This window comes from Suricata suricatta, chromosome 5 (assembly GCF_006229205.1).
Source record: "Suricata suricatta isolate VVHF042 chromosome 5, meerkat_22Aug2017_6uvM2_HiC, whole genome shotgun sequence".
Classification (NCBI taxonomy): domain Eukaryota; kingdom Metazoa; phylum Chordata; class Mammalia; order Carnivora; family Herpestidae; genus Suricata; species Suricata suricatta.
The window spans coordinates 59,723,716-59,735,538 of NC_043704.1; the positions used below are offsets into that span (position 1 = coordinate 59,723,716).

General features: G+C 37.2%; 1 protein-coding gene across 1 annotated transcript in view; it reads right to left on the bottom strand.

Moving 5' to 3' along the window:
* The window catches only part of CFAP44 (cilia and flagella associated protein 44), a 143,861-nt gene that overhangs the window by 18,787 nt on the left and 113,251 nt on the right, over nt 1–11,823 (bottom strand). The window lies entirely within an intron of this gene.

Sequence of the window (11,823 nt, forward strand, 5' to 3'; positions counted from 1 at the left end):
GGGTGGCTCAGTCGGTTAAGCCTCCGGCTTCGGCTCAGGTCAGATCTCACGTTCGTGGGTTCGAGCCCCGCGTCAGGCTCTGTGCTGACAGCTAGCTCAGAGCCTGGAGCCTGCTTCCGGTTCTGTGTCTCCCTCTCTCTCTGACCCTCCCCCTCTCATACTCTGTCTCTCTCTGTATCAAAAATAAATAAAACATTAACAAAAAATAAAACAGCTGCGATGAAAATACTTCAATGACCAATAATAAACACACTTTAAGTAAATGAAATATACAAAGCCTGTTCAAAGAAATAAAATGTATCAGGAAAATAAGAGATACAAAGAAGAACTAAATGAAAATTTTAGAACTAAAAATACAATAACTAGAACAGAAACTCAGTGGATGGAGTCAACAGCAGAATGGAGGCAGACACAGGAAAGCATCTGTAAACATGAAGATAGAACAATAGAAATTAGCCACTTTGAAAAACAGAAAAAAGACTGGAAAACAAACAAATCCCAAGCCTCAGAGCCTCAGAGACCTATGGACTATAATGAAAGGTCAAACAGTCATGCCATGAGTCCCAAAAGGAACAAAGAAAGAGGGGGTTTTCAAAAGCACTTGAAGAAATAATGACTAGAAACTTCTCAAATTTGGCAAGAGACATAAGCCAACAGATAAAAGGAGCGAACCCCCATCAGTATGAACCCAAAGAATCTACTTCAAGACACATCATAGTCAATCTTCTGGAAACTAAAGACCAAAAAAAAAAAAAAAATCTCGAAGGCAGGGAGGGAAAAGTGATTCACCGATAAGGGATGAACAATTTGAACATCAGGGGACTTCTCATCAGAAACAACAGAGGCCAAAAGGAAGTAGCACAATATTTTCCAAAAAAGTCAACCTAGAATCCTATACCCAGTGAAAATGTCTTTCTGAAATAGAAAACCAAGACATTTTCAGATTAATGAAAAGTAATGAGGGGGGAAAAAAGGCCACTAGAATACCTACCCCAAAAGAACAGATAAAGGAAATTCTCTAAACAGAAGAAAATTATTTTTTAAAGGAACTTGGAACATCAAGGAAGAATAAATACAATAAGCAAAACTGTAGGTAAATATAATAGGCTTCTCTCCTCCCTTTGAAGATGTAAAGTCAGATGAGGATTCTATACATGACTTAAACTGGTAAAATGATGATACTGGTAGTCTGGGATAAATTATATACACATAATGTAATTTATAAAGCAACCACTAAAAATGTTACACAAGGAGATACACTCAAAACACTAGAGAACATTAAAATGGAATTCTAATATATGTTCAAGTAGCCTACGGGAAGGCAGGAAGATGTACACAATAGAAAACAGAGAGAAAAAAAAATAATTAAATGGCAGACTTAAGCCCTAACATATCAAATGTAAATGGTTTAAGTATACCAATTAAAAGATGAAGGTGAAAAACATTAACCATTAGGCTATCCACTAGAAATTCACTTCTAATAATACAGTCAAATTGAAAGTAAAAGAAAAGATATATCATGCAAATATTAAAGCCAAGCAGGAGTGGCTATATTAACATCAGATAAAGTAGACTTCAGAGCAAAGAAAATTACTCTAGACAGAGAAAGACTTTATATAATGATAAAAGTGTCCATCTACCAAGAAGAAACAGCAATCCTAAATGTGTATGCATAAAAATAACAGGGCTGCAAAATATGAAGCAAAAACTGACAGAAATGAAAAGAGAAATAGATAAATCCATGATTATATTTGGAGACTTCAACACCGTCTCTCTCAACATTTGATTAGAACTATACAGAAGAGGAAGGGCAAGATGGCGGAGAAGCAGGGAGCTCTGTAATCTTCGCCCACTCGCATCTATCAAACTGAGAAGGACTGAAGCAACAATACTCTGATCTACAAGAGTGGGAGGAAAACACACCGACTCCAGAAAGAAGACAGCCTCAAAGATGCCTGAGTGAGTGAGTGAGAACTGGGGGAAAACAGGCTGGGCTCCGGAGGTGCCGAGGGTGGGAGCCCCAGCCCAACATAGGGAGAGCGCATAGAGTCCCAGAGACACAAGGGGAAGAGAAAAAAGAGACTGAAAACGCTCAGAGAACTGGCTCTAGAAAAGAGATAAAAAAAAAACTTGGAGTGGGACAGAGAGATATTGTCACCACATATACGTCCACTGGGCGCAGGGAGAGAAACCCATCCCATCTAGCTGGTGAATTCTTCCTTGGGCTCATCAGGAGTGGCACCGATTCCAGGTGGCGCCAGGAGAAACAGCCCCCTCTCCCTACACGATCATGGCTAGAAAGCCGGCCACCAGCAGGAGTAAATCTCCTCTCCATCAGTAGCATTAAAGTGCATGGACTAGGATTTGGAAACGAGGCAGGCATTGAAAAATACAACTTGGCTCACCCAAGGCACAGGGAGATTGTACTCAAAAGAGCAGCTTGCAATTCTTGGTTCAAGCAGAGCTTGGGGTGCTGCCTTTCTTCTACCGTAGCCACTAAGGCGGGGCCTTGGAGAGCAGCACCCCCCCCAACACTTACCTAAACCAAATCATGCCCATCCAAGTGGCAGAGCTGTTTTTTGTTTTTGTTTTTGTTTTTTTGCCATCCAGATATATTTTCCCTTATCTCATTCTTCTCTCTCCCCTTAGCTAGTTATACACTTTTAGACTGTCTATTGTCTTTTGTTTCTGCTCCCCCCTTTCTTTTCCTTTTCCATTTTCCTTTTCTTCTCTTTTCTTTCTTTCCTCTTTTGGTTTGCTTGCTTGTTTGATTTGTCTGTGTGGTTGCATGCTCTTGTTCCCTCTGTGTTTGTTGTCTGTTTCTCAAGAAACAAGCCAAAGTACACATGGTGGATAGTCCCAAATATCTTTGAGCAGGGAAATAAAATAATCAAAGGCATGATAAGAGAAATGGAGAAACCGAGAGACACCATTAAAAGAACACTTCCTGAATGGACAGGCCCTGGATAGTCAATGAGTTCCCTTAAATATAGCAATACTCACAGGTACACAGTGCATAATGAGCTTTTAAAACTGACAAGAGACAGAAAACTAGCCAAAATGACAAAACAGAAGAACTCTCCTCTAAAGAAATTCCAGGAAGAAATCACAGCCACCGAATTGCTCAAAATAGATAAAAGTAACATAACTGAACAAGAATTTAGAACAATTGTCATAAAATTAATCGCTGGACTTGAAAAAAGTATCAGAGAAGTTATTGATACGAAGAGTAGGGACCTTCAAAATAGCTGTGACGAGTTTAAAAAAGGCTATAAATTAGGTGCATAAAAAATGGAGGCTGCCACTACATAGATTGAAGAGGCAGAGAAGAGAATAGGTGAATTAGAAGACACAGTTACAGCAAAAAAGGAAGCCAAAAAAACAAATAAACAAATTAAAAAAAAAGAGAGAGAGAGAAATTGATCCAGAAGCATGAAAGGAGAATTCGAGGCCTGAGTGACACAATCAAATGGAACAATATCCACATCATAGGAGTTCCTGAAGAAGAAGAAAGACAAAAAGGTCCTTAAGAGGTGTTTGATCAAATTATAGCTGAGAACTTCCTGAATGTGGGGAAAGAAATATTGAAATCCAAGAGGTGCAGAGAATCTCCTTAAGACATAACTTGAATCGATCTTTGGCATGACATATCAGAGTGAAACTGGCAAAATATAAAGATAAAGAGAGAAATCTGAAAGCAGCTAGGGATAAAAGGGCTCTAACATACAAAGGGAAAACTACCAGAGTGGTTCCAGACCTATCTACTGAAACTTTGCAGGCCAGGAAGGAATGGCAAGAAATCTTCAATGTGATGAACAGGAAAAATATGCAACCAAGAATCCTTTATCCAGCAAGCCTGTCATTCAAAATAAAAGGAGAGGGGCACCTGGGTGGCTCAGTCAGTTAAGCCTCCGACTTTGGCTCAGGTCATGATCTCACATTTGTGGGTTCAAGTCCTGTGTCAGGCTCTGAGCTGACAGCTCAGAGCCTGGAGCCTGCTTTCACTTCTGTGTCTCCCTTTCTCTCTGCCCTTCCCTGCTCATGCTCTGTCCCTCTCCATCTCAAAAATAAATACAACATTAAAATTTTTTAAAAAATAGGAGAGATAAAGGTTTTCCCAAATAAACAAAAATTAAGAGATTTCATCACCACCAAACCAGCCCTACAAGAAATCCTAAGAGGGACTCTATGAGGGAAATGTAGCAAGGAATATAAGGCACCAGAGACATCACTCAAACATGAGCCCTACAGAGAACACAATGAATCTAAATCCACATTTTTCAATAACAACACTGAATATAAATGGATTGAATGCTTCAACCAAATGACATAGCATAGCAGAATGGATAAAAAACCAAAATTCATTTATTTTGTGTCTACAAGAGACTCATCTTATACCTGAAGACACCTTCAAATTGAAAGTAAGGGGATGGAGAAATATCTATCATGAGATGGGAAGTCAAAAGAAAGCCAGAGTAGCCATACTTATATCAGACAAACTGGACTTTAAAGTAAAGGAAGTAACAAAAGATGAAGAAGGACATTATAATAATTACAGACTCTCTTCATCAGGAAGAGCTAACAATTATAAACATCTATGAACTGAATTCGGGAGCACCCAAATACATAAAACAATCACAAACAGAAATAATATTACTGATAAGAATGTGCTTATTGCAGGGGAATTTAATACTCCGCTTATAGCAATGGATAGATCAACCAGACAGAAAAATCACTAAAAAAAACAATGCACCTGAACGACACATTGGAACAGATGGAATTAATAGATATATTTAGAACTCTGCATCCTGAAGTGAGGAAATTCACCTTCTTGAGTGCGCATGGCACATTCTCCAAGATAGATCACACACTGGGGCATAAAGCAGCCCTCCATAAATATAAGCGAATTGAGATTATACCAGGCACACTTTCAGGTCACAATGCTATGGAACTTGAAATCAATCACAGGAAAAAGTCTGGAAAGCTTCCAAAAATGTGGAGGTTTAAAACAACCCTACTGAAGAATGATTGGGGCAATCAGGCAATTAGAGAAGAAATTAAAAAATATATGGGAACAATGAAAATGAAAATACAACAGTCTAATTCTCTAGGATGCAGCAAAGGCATTCCTAAGAGGAAAGTATATTGCAATCCAGTCCTATTTCAACAAACTAGAAAAAGCACAAATTCAAAATCTAACAGAGCACCTAAAGGAACTAGAAGTTGGAGCAGCAAGAGTACCCCAAACCCAGCAGAAGAAGAGAAATAATAAAGATCATGGCAAAAATAAACAATATGGAATTAAAAAAAAACAGTTGAACAGACCAATGAAACTGAGAGTTGGTTTTTTAGAAAAAAAAATCAACAAAATTCATAAACCTCTAGCCAGGCTCCTCAGAAAAAAGAGAGAAAACACACAAACAGACAAAGTCATGAATGAAAATGAATCTATTACAACTGATCCCTCAGAAATACAAGCAATCATCAGAGATTACTATGAAAAATTATATGCTAACACTGGACAATCTAGAAGAAATGGACAAATTTCTAAACACACACGCAGTACCAAAATTCAAATGGGAAGAGATAGAAAATATGAACAGACCCATAACCAGTGAAGAAATCGAATCAGTTATCAAAAATCTCCCGATGAATAAGAGCTCAGGGCCAGATGGCTTCCTAGGGGAATTCTACCAGACATTTAAAGTAGAGCTAATACCCATTCTTCTCAAACTATTCCAAAAAATAGAAATAGAAGGAAAACTTCCAAACTCATTCTATGAAGCCAGCATCACTTTGATTCCCAAACCAGTGACCCAGCAAAAATAGAGAACTATAGGTCAATATCCTTCATGAATACAGATGCAAAAATACTCAACAAGATACTAGCAAATTGAATTCAACAGCATATAAAAAGAATTATCCACCATGCTCAAGTGGGATTCATTCCTGAGTTACAGGGCTGGCTCAATATTCACAAATCCATCAATGTGATACATTATGTTAACAAAAGAAAAGATAAAAACAATATGATCCTGTTGATAGATGCAGAAAAAGCATTTGACAAAATACAGCATCTTTCTTAATAAAAACTTTCGAGAAAGTCGGGATGTAAGGAACTTAAACGTTATAAAAGCCATTTATAAAAAGCCCACAACTAATATCATCCTCAATGGGGAAAAACTGAGAGGTTTCCCCCTGAAATCAGGGACACGACAGGGATGTCCACTCTCACCACTGCTGTTTAACATAGTGTTGGATGTCCTAGCATCAGCAATCAGACAACAAAAGGAAATAAAAGGCATCAGAATTAGCAAAGAAGTAGTCAAACTTTCACTGTTCACAGATGACATGATACTCTACATGGAAAACCCGACTGACTCCACCAGAAGCCTTCTAGAACTAATCCATGAATTTAGAAAAATCACAGGGTACAAAATCAACGTACAGAAATAGGTTGCATTTCTATACACCAATAATGAAGCAACAGAAAGAGAAATCAAGAAACTGATCCCATTCACAATTACACGAAAAACCATAAAATACCTAGGAATAAACCTAACCGAGGATGTAAAAGACCTGTATGATGAAAACTATAGAAAGCTTATGAAAGAAATTGAAGAAGACACAAAGAAATGGAAAAACATTCCATGCTCATGGATTGGAAGAATAAACATTGTTAAAATGTCATTATTACCCAAAGCAATCTATACATTCAATGCATTCCTGATCAAAATTGCACCAGCATTCTTCTCAAAGCTAGAACAAACTATCCTAAAATTCATATGGAACCACAAAAAAAAAAAAAAACCCAGAAAGGCCAAAGTAATATTGAGGAAGAAAACCAAAATGGAAGGCATCACAATCCCAGACATTAGCCTCTACTACAAAGCTGTCATCATCGAGACAGTATGGTATTGGCACAAAGTCAGACACATAGACCAATGGAACAGAATAGAGAACCCAGAACTGGACCCACAAGTATATGACCAATTAATCTTTGACAAAGCAGGAAAGAGTATCCAATGGAAAAAAGTCAGTCTCTTTAGCAGGTTGTGCTGGGAGAATTGGACAGCACATGCAGAAGAATGAAACTAGACCACTCTCTTACACCATACAAAAAAATAAACTCAAAATGGGTGAAGGACCTGAATGTGAGACAGGAAACCATCAAAACCCTAGAAGAGAAAGCAGGAAATAGTCTCTTTGATCTCAACCACAGAAATTTCATACTCGACACATCCCCAAAGACAAGGGAATTAAGAACAAAAATGAGCTATTGGAACCTCATCAAGATAAAAATCTTCTGCAATGCAAAGAAAACAATAAAAAAAACTAAAAGGCAACCGATGGAATGGGAAAAGATAGTTGCAAATGATATATCCCATAAAGGGCTAGTATCCAAAATCTACAAGGAACTCACCAAACTCCATACCCGAAAAAAAAAATAATCCAGTAAAGAAATGGGCAGAAGACATAAACAGACACTTCTCCAAAGAGGACATCCAGATGGCCTACAGGCACATGAAATGATGCTCAGCGTCACTCATCATCAGGGAAACACAAATCAAAACCACCTCACACCAGAGTGGCTAAAATCAACAAATCAAGAGACTATAGATGCTGGCGAGGGTGTGGAGAGACGGGCACCCTCCTACACTGTTGGTGGGAAAACTGGTACAGCTGCTCTGGAAAACAGTGTGGAGGTTCCTCAAAAAACTATCAATAGAATTCCCCTATGACCCAGCAATAGCACTGCTGGGGATTTACCCAAGGGCAAAACACAGAAGTGCTGATGCATAAGGGCACATGTACCTCAATATTCATAGCGGCACTGTCAACAATAGTCAAATCATGGAGAGAGCCTAAATGTCCATCAACTGATAAATGGATCAAGAAGATGTGGTTTATATATACAATGGAATACTTCATGGCAATGAGAAAGAATGAAATCTGGCCATTCATAGCAAAGTGGATAGATCTCGAGGGTGTCATGCTAAGTGAAATAAGTCAGGCGGAGAAGGACAGATACCATATGTTTTTCCCCTCATAGGTCTACCAGGAGAAACCTAACAGAGGACCATAAGGAGAGGAAGGGGGAAAAAGAGTTAGGGAGAGGGATGAATGCAAATCATGAGAGACTCTTGAATACTGAGAACGAACTGAGGGCTGAAGGGGGAAGGGGAAAGGGGAAGGGGGGTGATGATAATGGAGGAGGGCACTTGTGGGGAAGAGCAGTGGGTGTTATATGGAAACCAACTTGACAATAAACTACATAAAAAATTTTTTTAAATAAAAAAAGAACTATACAGAAAATCAGCAAGACTACAGAAGACCTGAATAACATCATTAACCAACAGAATATAATTGACAGTAATGGAAGATTAACCCAAAACAGCAGAATACACATTCTTTTGAGTACCCATAGAATATACACCAAGACAGACCATATGTTAGACCATTAAACAAATGTCAACAACTATAAAAGAACTGAAATCATGCATAATGTGTTCTCTGTCCACAAAGGAATCAAACTAAGAAACAAAAACAGAAAAGATAACAGGAAAATCTCAAAACACTTGGACCCAAACAACATACTTCTATATAATCCATGGGACCTAGAGAAAAGATCAATGCAAATTTTAAAACTGCATTAACATGGGGAACCTGGGTGGCTCAGTTGCTTGAGCAACCAACTTCGGCTCAGGTCATGATCTCAAGGTTCCCAAGTTCGGGCCCCATGTCAGGTTCTGTGCTGACAGCTTGCTCAGAGCCTGTTTCGGATTCTTTGCCTCTTTCTCTCTCTGCCCTTCCCCCATTCATGCTCTGTCTCTCAATAATAAATAAATTTTAAAATATAAAAAAATTTAAAAACTGCATTAATATGAATGAAAATGATAAAAGCTTACCAAAATCTGTGGAATACAGCTAAAGCAGTGTTGAGGGAAATTATAGCATTAAATTAGAAAAGAGAAAAAGTCTTAAATAAATTATTCACAATCACCTTAAAACCAAGAAACAGAAGTGCAGAAGGAAGGTAATAGTAAAGATAAGAGCAGAAATCAATAAAATTGAAAGCAGGGAAATGATGGGAAAAAATCACTTATGCAAAGAGCTGGTTTGTTCTTAAAAAGATTAATAAAATTGAGAAACCTTTAGCAAATCTAAAAAAATAGGAAAATAAGAAAAAAAAACTACCAATATCAATAATGCAACAGGTGATATTACTACAGACCTTGCAGACATTAAAAGAGATAACAGGGAGGTACAATGAACATCCCGACACATGTAAATTTGGCAATTCAGATAAAATAGACCAGTTTCATACACACAAAAATACAAATTACTACATTTGAAAAGCTCTATAGCCATTAAAAACATTGACTTTTTGTAATCTTAAAACTCTCCTGAAGAAATCTAGGTCCAAATAGTTTCACTGAAGAACACTGCCAAACATTTAAATGATTATCATCATACACATTATCTTCTAGAAAATCAAAGAGAAGACCTCTTGATTCATATTTTGAAGCTAGTATTATGATACCAAAACCAGAGAAAATTAGTACAAAAAGAAAAAAAAAAAAGCAAGCTAAAGACCAATGGGATATCCACATGAATATACAGACATAAAATGTCTTGTTTATTTAAGGTTTAGAGTTTTTTGATGGTTTGTGTTCTCTTTTTTTTTCTTTTTTTAAGTAATTTCCACATCCAACATGGGGCTTAAATCACAACTCCAAGAGCAAGAGCTTCATGTTCTACTGCCTGAGCTACCCAGGCGCCACTAAACACAGCATTTTAAAATAAAATATTAGCAAATAGAATTCAACAATATATGAAACGAAGTATACATCATAGGCGGAGGATATTTCCCCAAGGGTGTAAGTCTGATTCAATAATAAGCAATCAGACAATGTAACCCACCATATTCACAGGCTAAAGAAAAAAAATCATATAATCATCAACCAATGCAGAAAAACATCTTTAAAAAATTCAATACTTATTCATAATGAAAACTAGGAACAGAGGGGAACTTCATCGACTTGGTAGAGTATGAAATGCCTACAGGCAGCACACTTAATGGTGAGTTTGAATGCTGTCCGCCTCAGATTAGGAATAAGGCAAGGGTGTCAGCTCTCAGCACTCTATTTCAATGTAATACTGGATTTTCTAATCAGTGTGATGAGTCAACAAAAGGAAATCGGCATAAAGAGAAAGAGAAAGAGAAAAAGAAAGAAAACTGAACCTATTTGCAGATAAGATTTTTGTCTACATCGAAAATCCCAAGGAATCTATCAAAAACTCCTAGAACTAATTAAGTGAGGTCACAAGTTAGGTAGGTGATCAACGTCTAAAAAGCAACTGTATATCAGTGTGAACACATGACACCAAGAATATAAAATAGCATTATAAAATTTTACTAATGTATATTATTAGTATGCCACTTAGTTCCTTTATGTTCTAGGATTTTGTGTGAGATTTTAATAAAATACTTCTACTGCTAAAAAAATTAAATAGTACTTAAAATCACTTTAAAAAGGAAATACTTAGGTATAAATCTAACAGAACATGAGCATGAGTTGTATGTTGAAAATGACATAGTGCTGATGAAAGAAATAAAAGCTCTAAATACACACTTTGTTCATTCATTGGAAGATTCAACATAGTCAAGGTTTATAAAGGTTTAATACAATTGCTATCAAAATTCCACCAAAAATTTTTGTAGATATAAAAATTATTCTAACGTATGGGAAGTTAAAGGAAATAGAAAAGCTAAAATAATTTTAAGAAAGAAGAATAAAATGAAAGGTATTAGTCTACCTGACTTCAGGACTCAATGGCCTCTGTAATTAAGACTATATTATTGGTGAAGAGGAGATAAATTGATCAACAAAGCCAAACACCCACAAATAGATCCACACAAGTGAGTTTTGACAAAGATCAAAAGTGATTCAATGGGAGAAAGACAGCTTTTGCAACAAATGGTGCTAGAGCAATTGGACACTCACAGAAGGAAATAAAAGACTTTGACCTAAGTCTCACACCCTATATAAAATGGATCACAAACATATGGTATCTGTCCTTCTCTGCATGACTTATTTCGCTTAGCATGACACCCCCAAGGTCCATCCACTTTCCTACAAATGGCCATATTTCATTCGTTCTCATTGCCATGTAGTACTCCATTGTGTATATATACCACATCTTCTTGACCCACTCATCAGGTGATGGACATTTAGGCTCTTTCCATGTTTTGGCTATTGTTGACAGTGCTGCTATGAACATTGGGGTACATGTGCTCCTATGCATCAGCCCTTCTGTATCCCTTGGGTAAATCCCTAGCAGTGCTATTGCTGGGTCATAAGGGAGTTCTATGGATAGTTTTTTTTGAGGAACCTCCACACTGTTTTCCAGAGTGGCTGCACCAGTTTACATTGCCACCAACAGTGTAGGAGGGTGCCCGTCTCTCCACACCCTCGCCAGGATCTATAGTCTCTTGATTTGTTCATTTTAGCCACTCTGACTGGTGTATAATTGGATTTAATGAAATGTTTAGAGGTGCAGTAGGCAGTAATTTGAGTAGATAATGAAAGAAAATGCAAAATGCTTATTGATTTGTGATGTGCTTTCATCTTAGCTTGGGCAAAGCATGCAGTATTTAATACATAGTAGCAGAATATTTACTATTGAAGCTTGAAAAGATGTGAGTTCTTTGTGTGCAATCTTTCATTTATGCATGTGAGAGGGTTTTTGTTTTTTTAATATTTTTACATTGTAGTACTTGATTTGCTTGTTGGTGGTGTTTGCTTATTTAATACATTC